The sequence below is a fragment of the Tasmannia lanceolata genome, unplaced genomic scaffold (genome assembly GCF_043159265.1).
Source record: "Tasmannia lanceolata isolate RefF3 unplaced genomic scaffold, GAP_Taslan_0.1 ptg000016l, whole genome shotgun sequence".
NCBI classification, from domain to species: domain Eukaryota; kingdom Viridiplantae; phylum Streptophyta; class Magnoliopsida; order Canellales; family Winteraceae; genus Tasmannia; species Tasmannia lanceolata.
Window position 1 is genome coordinate 5222138 of NW_027518693.1, and position 12192 is coordinate 5234329.

Below are 12192 nucleotides of genomic sequence, written 5' to 3' on the forward strand. Positions count from 1 at the left end.
GGCCAGAAGAGCATTCGTTGCCGCGGAGGGATCCAGGTTGGGTACCTGAAGGGCCTCCCTGTTGAACCGGCCAACGAACGCTTTTAAGGCCTCACCGTCTTCCTGCCTCAGGGCCATTAGTGAAGCCGTCGTCTTTCGAGGCCTTCTGCTGCTCATGAAATGCCGGGCCAAGTCGTCCCCGAAGTCGTCGAAATTGTCAACGGACTTGGGCTTCAGCCGTGAGTACCAATCTCTCGCGGCTCCGGTTAATGTGGTGGGGAGTGCCCTGCAAAGGAACCCGTCCGACGCCCCGTGGAGAAGCATCGTGGTCCTGAAGGTCTGCAGATGATCCACGGGGTCGGTGGTCCCATCATACTGCGGGATCTGCGGCATCTTGAAGCCCAAGGGGACTGCCGCACCGAGTACCCGATCTGTGAAAGGGGGATTGCTACTAAAGATCCTTGAAGCAGGGCGGCCATGATCTCTAGCCAGCTCCTCGATTCTGTTATCGATCTTCTGGATTCTTAGCAACATCGGATCATCCCTCTGTTCGGCCAGACGGGCAGGTCTACTTCTTACGGCTGATGGGCTCCTTGCGGATCCGGACTGGCTGAGGGGACTCCTTCGCCGGTGCCGCGATCCCTCTCCGTGCATAGGGTCTCTCTTGCTGCCCCGCTTCTGCACGGAGGGAGATCGTGACCGGTGATGCTGTCGACGAGGCTCAGGACGCACGCTCCTGTCCCGCGAGTGGTTGTTTCTTCGAGTGGAGTGACGAGTTTGGTCGCGGGGTGGAGACGCGCGTTCTCTGCGGGAGCTTTCTCCCCTCTGAACAGGTCGAGAAACCTCGACGGGGTGTTGCTGGAGTGCGGGAGCCGCATTCCTGAACTGCGCAACTACAGCGGTCATTTCCTGAAAAAGGGCCCTCATCTCCCTCGGGGTCGGGGTGGGGTCTGAACGGTCCGAGTGGGGCGAAGTCCGCTCCACGGCCGCCCCGACCTCCACCTGTGAGGCCAGACGCTCACTTCGTCCTTCACGGGGGGCCGTAGCCCGGGTAGCCCGAGAAGTCGGAGGTGCTCGCTTGCCGGTCTGTCCTACCATTTTTATCTGGGTGAGATTTCGAACAGCTTTTTGTTGCGTGGTCCCACGGATGGCGCCAAATCTGTTAGGCCTAAAATCGGTAACAGGTTATGGTAGGACTGGGTGGTCCGGGCTAACGAGCCACGGCTGAATGGCTGGTTGAGTCCTGCGCTGCACAGAGTACAGACAAGAAAGAAAAGGGTCAGAGGACCAACCCGGAGTGATACTCCGGACGGGTGCTTCGACACTCAAGTCAGTATGAGCAGGAGTGTAGAGCAATGTCAGAGTAAAAAGCTTAGAGTTTTGGTTCTCAGATTTTCAGGACCCTCACCTTAGAACAAGTGAAGGCTATTTATAGTGATTCTGAGCCACCTGTCTAAGACAGGTGGTAGTGGTGAGACAGGTGGTGGCCTCTGTATGGACCAGGTCTCATGCCTAAGGAGGGCAGGTGGAGGTCCCTGATTGGTCCAGGTGCCACACCTAGGGGAGACAGGTGTTGGCCTTCCAACGGTCCTTGTGAGGGCCACGTGCCAGAAGCTAATTGGATGCTGAGTTCGGATCCCTCAGTGCTGAGTCCGGATTGCTGAGTCCGGATTGCTGAGTCCGGATTCCCTCAGTGCTGAGTCCGGACCCTATCACATGTATGCTTTAATATTCATTAAGTTGATCCAAATGGAGGTCGTTGGGCAAAATTTGTCAAGAACAGCTTGATCTCTTGAACCTTGTCTTTTTAGCATTTTTTTGTTTCCTTTTATTAGAAAAGGCTAAAAGGTCAGCAGTTGGTAGGCTCTTTCATAAAAGGGCATTGGTAAATTTGCCCCCATACTCTCTGCATTCGCCCCTCTTGTTTACCGGCATCTCTTCACAACCCCGTAAAAAGTCTCTCTCTCTCTCTCTCTCTCTGACACGGGGGGTTTGCTTTTTTCTTGTTGTTGGCTGGATCAGTTCACTTACTGTGAAATTACTATTTTACCTCTGCAAAGGGAATGCTACTCTCTTTATTTTGATTTGAATGTGTGCAAAAGGTACTCTGATCAGAGAGGGAAGATCTTACTACTGTGCATCCTGGTCCATCTATGGTGGGCCCCATAAAAATATAATGCCCCCTCCCCGAGGCTGGGTGATCAGGAACATCCTTTTAGGTGGGTCTCCTATTAGATCTCAAATGACCCAAAAATCAACGATCAGGACGTGTTGTTTAAAGCAGGACGTTCACTTTTAATGATAAAATGGATGTTAGGATTGTCTAATTTGCTTGATCTTTGGAAATCTATCATGGAGCCTCTCAGATGTTACTGCTTTTTATTCTAAATCAACCAAATGTGGGGCCTACTATGTAATAGCAAGATGCGCCTCATTGCCATCAGAACATGGATAAGCCCATTTTTCCACCCTTAGGGATTTCATTTCCGACAAAAAACACACGGATTTCGTTTCCCTGGAAAACTAGTGCAAAAAGAAGGGCAAGTAGTTTCCCTAGAAACATTTTCCAACGCAAGTGAACAGTCTAGGGAAACTTTTTCTTGCAAAGATTCCCTAGATTTCTTTTCCTAATGCCACGTCAGATTCCTGGAAACCATTTTCTTTTCCTTTCCCAGGAAAACAAGTGAACAGTAAAGGTGCGAAATGATTTTATATCTTGGCCCAAATGTAATAGGATGAAATGTCAATGCACAAAAATACCCTTTTTATTTTCCTTCATATGTATCTATTCATATTCAGTAGGGGTATTTTCATAACAATAAAAAACCCTATTCCAAACAAACACATTTCATTTCTCTGCTCGTCGTTTTAACAGCAATTCTTCTTTTTTTTCTTCCCTCTTCCCTCCCCTAATCTTAGTTTATGTGTACAACAAAGTAGGAATTACGTTAGTCCGTTGATAATCATATTTGAAATGGATTGTGACTCAGAGTCAGAAAAGTACGAGCCGAAAAGAACTTTGAAGAAGATAGCATAAATAAGGGATCCGAATCCGTTGATAATCATATTTGAAATGGATTGTGACTCAGAGTCAGAAAAGTACGAGCCGAAAAGAACTTTGAAGAAGATAGCATAAATAAGGGATCCGAACAGATCATGACAAATGTATAGATGGATCAATCCAAAATCAATCAAACAACACCACTGTTTCTTTTTCTTTTTTTCCTTTTTTGAGTGGCAAAGACTCCATTATTTCTACCCACTATATAACAATAAGGCCTCATTTGTTTTGAAGTTTGAGAACTGATTGAGAGTCCAAAACTGATTATTGGATTCAAAATTAAATTTTGACATCAATAATCAGTTTTGGAGTCACAATCGGTTCTCAAAATAAAAAAAACAAACAGTTTTGAGTCCAATAATCAGTTTTGGACTCGCAATCTGTTCTCAAAATTCAAAACAAATAGTGCTAAAATTTTAAGTCCAACATCTATTATTGGACTCAAAATTACATTTAATTTTGAGTCGTTTAGAACAGGGCATGGTTCTCAAATTCCAAAACAAACAGGGCCTACGTGTTGAGATTTTGGATAACTCCTGAGAAATGAAGTGTAATTTTGCCTTCATAATAGGTGTAAAGTGGTCACTAGCCAGCAATTTTCTGAACCGTCTTTTTATGTGTTTGTACACATTCATATGGGAGTGTCCCTGCCATAAGACTCATTTGAGACGCACGTGATCCTTGTTGGGTATAGAGAATAACCCTAATTATGTTCTAATATAAGCCCAATAAGATAATGGACCGGTGTAGTGGGCCTACATGGGCTATAGTCCATTAACCAGTCAATAACCCTAGTGTATCTCTATATATAGGGGCTGGAGGCAACAAACTTGGTATTCCAAACTAGATACCTAGGGTGTAATGCTTCAAGCAACCTTGCTCGACTCTAACAATCCCTTGACTAGTCTCCGTCCTTAACTGTCCTGTAGGATGCATTTCTATGTCAAGGGCCGGTGATACTAGTCGCCGACTAGATCAACCAACTTGATGACCTGCCTATGACACTTGCGCCTATGATCATGAAAATAAGTTTAACTGGAATTTAAGCTTGTACCAATGTGTTAACTTTCTTCCTTGTCTCTGGCATTTGAGGTTTTTTTCTCATATAAAATAACTACCTCTAACAAACCTGAAAGAAATTTTCTCAAAAAGAGAATTCAAAACCATATTTGCACTACCTTAATTATTTATTTTAATAGTAGCATTCGTTTCTTGATTTTTGAATGTAGATAGAAAGAATCAATTTTAATATGATTTTCCTACTAAACGATGAAACTAAAGTAATACCACTCACTGGCCAACAAATAACTTAATTAAAACTAATCACCCCATTCAATTAATTAAAACATCAAAAAATAAAACATAAAACAGTAACTTAACTAGAACTAGTAACCCCATTCATGATAAGTAAAACATAAAACCGGAAATTTCATCCAACCATTGAGAACAACTATTTCTCCTCGCAAGGAAGCTCCACAGGACTACACTCTACGACTTTTGATCGGGTGAAGGAACAGCTAAGTTTGGTGATCCGACCCACGAACACCCTCGTCCGCAGTTCAAACCAGTCAATCTCGAAAGGAAGCTGAATATTTAGAGGACCCGAAGAACGCTTAATGGAGCGTGCAGCTACCGCTTTTGATGGGTTGACAGAAGAATGTTTCATCCGAGCCAACAGGCTCCTCATTGACCTTCCGACATAGGCTGCCATCAGATTTTGCCTCCTCTCATGTATCCTGATCAACTTTACATGCTTCAAAACACCACCTTCTGACCGCTCAATCTCCCAAGAAGTCTCTAACGTCAACTCCTCCCAAAAAGGCGACTCCCCAAAATAATAATGAATGGATCCATTCCCATCGTCTACAATTTTTGTTGGGCTACGTTTCATCAGACCAGCTAACATCTTCATCCACCCCGTGTCTTTTGCATCCCGCAGATTCGATAGAAGAGGTGCTTTTTTTCGACAAGTATAAGCCATAAAAGAAAAACAAAGGAAATTGAGCTTCTATTTAGATGCAGAACGAGTATGAAGGTATAGAAGAAATTAAATAGACAATAGAACCTCTGGCCGTGGATCACAAAGGGAAAGCTTGTATTTTTATAGAGGTTGGGGGCAAGATGAAAGACTTCTCCTCCTTTCCATTTTCGTTTACATTCTTTCTCTATTATTAGAAGACCATTTTTTATATGGGACTGTTTCCATAATAGGAGGATTCGCCTTTTTTAAAAAAAGGCAAGTTATAAGGGCTTATACTATATAAAATCTTTTAAATACGCATCCCTTTTAAACAGGTTAGCTTTTAATAGTAATTTAATGTACCAATTAAATCCTATCATCATATCAAAACGCGTGCCTTTTCTTCAGATATTACAAAACAGAAACTTTATGTGCATTAAAAATAGCCTAGTGTTTTGAAAAATACCCTAGCCCTTTCATAAACGCATAGTTATCGGTTTGGTGTGTATTTTGATTGAGGGCTATTTTGATATTGGCACGCAGGCAACGTTTACAAATGGTGCTACCCTATTTCATAAGGGAAATGATTTCAGCGCCACAATGTTTTGATAAACATGCGCTCCACTTGTTTGTCGTGTAGCATTACGGTTTGAATGCTACACGACAAACAAGTGGAGCTCATGTTTATCAAAACATTGTGGCGCTGAAATCATTTCCCTTTCATAAAAGACACACTTTTGTGATTATTGAAAATACTTTTTAGCCATTTGTTAAAGGTATTGGTATCAAAAACTCAAAGGGCATATTATGTAATAATTACTCAATAGATCTCCATATATTTCATAGAACACGGAGTATTTGGATCCGATCTAGGACGTGGGCTGCAAAGCAAGGAATTTTGGAAACTTCCAAATTTCCCACAATATCACACGTTTTCCAATTTATGAAATGTTGATTTCCCCAAATCTCTTAATATGTCCATATCTTCACAAATATGTACTAAACGTTTACAAGTCAAAAGGTATTTTAGTCAATGTAGGATTTGATAATTGAGTCTTAGAAATTAATTTAAAGTAGGAAGTAGAGTTTTAATTGGGAAGGGATTGAAGGTAATAAAAGTACCTACGTGCAAGGGTTGTTGCACAGTTTTACACTTTTAATAAAATTTGAGAAACTTCTTCTTTCTTAGCCGGAGAAAGGTGGTTTATCTAGTTCTTTGTGGATTCAAAGAACGGCTCTTCGTTGATTCGACGAGCACCCTTCGTGGATTCGAAGGTTTATTTGATCGGAGGTCGACGGCAATCAACCCCCGACTTGTTCTTTGCGCTTTCGGCTACGCCAGGTGGTATCAGAGCCCTGCTACGTTCCATACATGGCTTCCCACGGAGAACGAGAAAATATCAAGAAACTGTGACGGTAGAGATGTTCAATTCTCTACAAGCTACCGTTAATCAAATAGCTGAGCAATTGTCACAGTTAAATCCTGTTGAGCGCGAGCAACCCCCATCAACGACGATGATTGGCGACGGCAAGCTCAAGCTGTACTACGAGTTAAAAAAAAAACTTTAACAAATTAAAGAAGTCTAAGTCATATCAACATAAATACTTAGACAATATCTCTGATGATTTCTGCAAGTGAGAATAGAAGATCTTAGCCTATGAACTCCTCAACCAACTTATGAAGCTAATCAATGAGTATGTTTTTTTTTCCATCTTTCACTAGACAAGGTTAAAAAATGAATTTAAACAGGAATCAACAAATTAATACCAGAGAAAGAAAAGAAAACACAAAACATGAAAAATGAAGGCAAGTAGTGATATTTAAGTTAAACAGAAAAAGATCAAAATATGGACATGAAAATGAAAAATATAGAAAAGAAGAAATAAAAATGGGAGCAAATTTGAAAAAAAAGAGAGAAGAAAAAACGTATTAAACATACAGTTCTAGTTAAATTGCATTGCTGAGATCGACTGGATCCAAAATAAGATATTGGAAAAACACTTATCTAAGATCTGAGATAAATAAGAAGAAGAAAGAAAAATAAATCTTACATACACGAAAGGTAAAATATGTTCTTGAAAACTCTGCTCCGAAAGGATTAACTCTGTTCCCTTAAATTCGCTCTTTTTTTCTTTGATGGGTAAGATGGGGTTAGGCAGGACCCCTACCAGATATCATTAAAAAAGAATGGATACAAGAGATGGAGCAAATAGGGAACAAACTCCCTTTCAAACAAAACACAAAGAACTAGGGCCTGCCAGAGGCATACAAGAAAAAGATGGAAATTTGAATCCAATACAGATCTATAAGGGGGACATCCTCAGAGTCGAGTATAGATAGTTCCAGAGAAGTCTTTTTGGGCCATCTTGAACAGCTCCTGTGGAATGGTCGCTACTGTGATGTCTTGCCCCTTTATGGGGCAGTCATGTTTAGAAAGGAAGTCTGCACACTTGTTAGCCTCCCTCCATGAGTGAGTGATACACCAGTTGGAAAAAAGAGCAAGATTTCTTTCAATCTGATATAGAGTATGAATTTTTCCCCAAGGACAGTTTGCGAGACCTTTGATGATGTTGACTGCTAGGAGAGAATCAGTTTCAATCCATAGATTGGTGATGTTTTTGTGATTTGCTAGCTTTATTCCAGCTGCTATGGCATTGATCTCTAACTCTTGGATGCTAGCTGGGGGACAATTTGCAGAGAAGGCTGCATTTATGCTCCCATTGGAGTCTCTGAGAAGACCTCCAATGGCTGCATTTTGACCGCTGAGGGATGCATCAGAATTGAGCTTTTGCCATCCTGTGTCTGGGGGCTTCCAGCAAAAAAATTTATGAATTCTGTCAATGACAAGAAGAGGAGGGTGAAGATTATTGCTTAGCGAGAGACCTGTGGGGGAGGGAAGATTATTCAGCCCCAAATTGAGGCATCTTAACCTTATGGTTTGCAAGATTTCAAAGAGAATGCTCTGTTTATGTCCTAATTTGGACTCATGGACCCTTTTATTTCGCTCGCGCCAGATGAAGTAGATGCTGGCATTGAATGCTGTACAGAGGGCAGTTGCAGATTGGTTGTCCCCCGCTGTTCTTTCCCTGATCCATTCTTCTTCAGATTTCATAGAATTCAGAGGTTTTCTTCTGTTGTTGAATCTCCATAACACCGATCGCCATATCCATGCTGAGTAGGCGCACTTGCAAAACAAATGATCTGCTTCTTCTCGTTCAATCATGCAAAGGAGGCACCTGGTTTCTCTTGTTGGCCTTTGTAGCTTAGATTGTCTCTTGTGCTGAGCTTATTTATGATGCTTGCCAAGTAACGGAGCTATGCTTTGGAGTGTGACCCTTGAACCATATGCTCTTGTACCATGGAACCTGGTTGTGTTTTTTGCGACTGATTTCCCATGCACTTTTAATAGTGAGGTGGCCATCGGAATTGGGTTTCCAAATACCACGGTTCCCTCCAGAGGGTATGAATAGCCATATCCAGGATGGACTTAATTCTGGGGAGTCTATTAGTTGTACTAGTGTCCCACTTACCATCGGAGAAAATCTCATTGATGTGAATGTTGGCGACCGTTCCTCTGAGAGATTTCCCTTCTGGATAGAGGCCTAGCAGAACTCCGTCTGGATGCCACGGTTGCGTCCAGAAATCAATCCCAACTCCATCTCCGATAATGTAACAGATGTGATCTTTCACCTTTTCTCTGGAGCTAAGAGCTATTCGAGCTCCCCAAGACATTACTCGAGGGGTTTTTAAGCTCCAGAAATTTCTCCCTTTAATGTACCTTGCGCAGAACCAACTGGACCAAAGAGTTTGCCTCCCACTGATGATGTTCCAAAGCTGTCTGAACTTACAGACCTCATCTATATCTTGGATTTTTCTGATCCTCAAACCCCCTGAGTACAGAGAGTATCCCAGTTTACTGGATGGCACAAAGCGCTCATATCCCAGTTTACTGGATGGCACAAAGCGCTCATCTCACCCCCTCAAAATTAAATGATTATGTAATTCAGAAGTATTGATCATTTTGTTTTCTTAGACTAAGTGCTTGTCGCTCTTATTTGTAGAGCCTTGGTTCCCCCTTCTCGCTTGTTCCGAGTTAGGGTTGGTTTGTGATCTTCTTGTTCTATCTTTTTCTTTATCTAATAAATCGGTAGGGTCCCCGTTAAACCCCAGCTTACCCATAAAAATAAAAAAAAAGGTTCTCCTAGTATCAGTACCTCCCCATATGAAATTTCTAAAAATCTGCTCAATTTTGTTTAGATTTTCAGCCTGAATATGAAATACTACAGACCAGTACAGATGAAATGAGTTCAGAGTCAGACTCCTTCTCTTGATAGACTAAATTAGCAAAATAACAATAAAATCCTTTCTGGGTTAGTTTTAAAATACAAGCAAGGAGAGCGTGGATATCAAAACATTGGAGTGCTGATATCATTTCCCTTTATTAAATTTTAAATAGAATAAATTTGCCTCTAATGGTTTTACAAAAAGCCACAAAATAAAATATTGTTTTTACATTTGTTTTTGAATGTTACGAAGGTACCCCCATGAACATGCATAGTGAACGAGAATACGAAGGTTGCGTTCGGATTGAAGGAATAAGGAAACAGAACTCACATTACAATCCGGTCCTATTCCTATTCCGGTGACAAAGGGAATCTTTATTCCTATTCTAATGTTTGGGTAAGCATTAAGAATGGGATTGTGGAGACCATGGATGGCTGGAATCTTCACCACCACCACAGACCCTCTACTTCAAGCAAAGCCATCTTGGATCCTATATGGCATCCGTAATTAGGTGCACATATAATAGGTGGGCTCCACTGTACTTGGCGTGTCTGTGCAGGCCTTCGAATAAGGTGGGGCCCAGCTATTATATCGCATAAAATAAGAGATATTATATGGTGTTCATGATCCTTGTTCTAAGATCTAAACCATTCATTTGTTTGGCCTCAATGTAAATAAGCTATGTCCCAAAAATCATCTCTAGTGGATGATCCTAGCCCTCCAATCTCTTGACGGACGACACCATTTATGATTCTCGAAAGAGTTAGGATGGAGATGATTTTGGGGACTAGGCCTATTGACATTGGGGCACAACAAAAAAATGGTTTGGATCTTAGAACAAAGTGTGGGCCCACATGATTTTTTCTTGAAATATACATCATACAATGTCCTTGCATAAGCTTACGTAAGTTTTTATATTACAATCGGCCTCCCTTGTTCAAAGATCCACACAAGGAAAATGATATATTCAACCTTTAATTTTCTTTTATGGGCCAGCCTTTTTTAGTGTAAAAAGAGAAGTCATGAACAAAATAGATGGGGTGGCCGAAGGAAGAAAAGGTGTCCAATATATCACTTCTCCTAAACCATTTAGCTGTTGGCACAACCAAGTCTTTATGTTAAAACAGTGAAGGGAGTGTGTAATGGTGGTGTGTGTGAGGGAGAGAGAAGTTTGAAGGCAATTTTGTCTTTTTCAAAATTTTAACGGATGAAAGTAATTGCTGTCTTTCCCCAACGTGATTTAACGTCAAAAAGCGTTAAAGTTGCCCCACTATTCCCGTTATATGGGGTGCGTTCTGCAGGGGGTCAAAATACCATCACCCCTTAGAAATATTACCCGTGTCGACCCAAATTCCATGAATTCATTTATTCAGCCGGGAGGGAAAAAAATGTATGATTGGGACCATTGATCTAATAAACCTATATCTAGAGATCATCAGATCCTAGTTTGGGATTGGTCGAGCTTGAAACCTATCTTCCTCCTTGTTGTGACGGTTCTCTGTCAGGTCGGGTTGAGCTTTTGCTAAAAAATGTATTAGAAACAAACCCGACTCGACCCAGTTTTAAGGTATAACGTCTACCCAGTTTAGAACTATGGAGGTGAAAGAGGGGAAAATGGGCGGGTATAAATTTGCCCACTTACCCGTCCAATTTCCCCTATTTCACCTCCACAGTACGAAGGGTTGGTATGATCCTATGGACCTGATTTTTTGGGCACCCCCTATCTATGTCAGGGCCTATCAAATGACCGGTTCGGATCACCCAAAAAATGTGTGCCCACCATGTTTTTAGCGGTCACCTCATATAAGCTTATATGAGGGGCCGCTCACAATCACTTTCCCCATATATATATATATATATATATATATATATATATATATATATGTGAGTTAAGTGAAGCTACACATACGTGTAGCTAACTTAGCTACACCGACGGCTTAAAATACAGTGGGCCCACATTATTTGGGTGATCCAAACCATTCATTTGATAGGACCTCACATTGATAGGGTGTGCCCAAAAAATCAGCTCCATTGGATGATCTCAACCCTTCAAACTGTGGAGGCAAAAATGGACAGATTTGTGAAGGTTTTTACACGTCCATTTTTGCCTCCACATATCGTAGGGTTGGGATGATCCTATGGAGCTGATTTTTGGGCACACCCTATCTATGTGAGGGCCCATCAAATGAATGGTTTGCATCACCCAAACAATGTGGGGCCCACTGTATTTTAAGCCGTCGGTGTAGCTAAGTTAGCTACACGTATGTGTAGCTACACTTTTCTCTCTCTCTCTCTCTCTCTCTCTCTATATATATATATATATATATATATATATATATATATATATATATATACACACATTGTTACGGTCCTAAGTGGGGGCCTGCCTAGGTATGAGACTGGGTGGGACACAGCCTGGTGTGGGACAGGTTTAAAGGGCCTTGCCTAACCCGTTCCATCAGCTCCGGAGCTTTTGGCGTATCGGTAAGGTACCTAACATTTGGTATCAGAGCAACTACCACGTCTCGTGTTCAAGTCACGGAAGGGGCGACTTGTGGAGATGACTACCTGAAAAGGGCTACCTAGTAAAAAAAAAAGCTAGAGTGAAAGCCGCTAAAGTGAATTTGCCATAGAGTGGGCCGTTGTGGAAGGGGCGACCTGTGGAAAGGGCTACTAGGAAACGAATCCAAGCAGGGCTTTCAAACGATATAAAATAAAATCAAACCTTTAATTTTGGCCCAATCTCATTTTTGACAGAGGAAAAAAGGGCGCTGATATTCCCCCCTAAACGGATAAAATCCCCCACCCCCTAACGGTTTCTGCGAGAGTGGTTCACTACTTTGCTTTAGGATAAAGTCACCTCTTTAACATTTTCTTTTTCCTTTAAAACCTAACGAAAAACGTTTG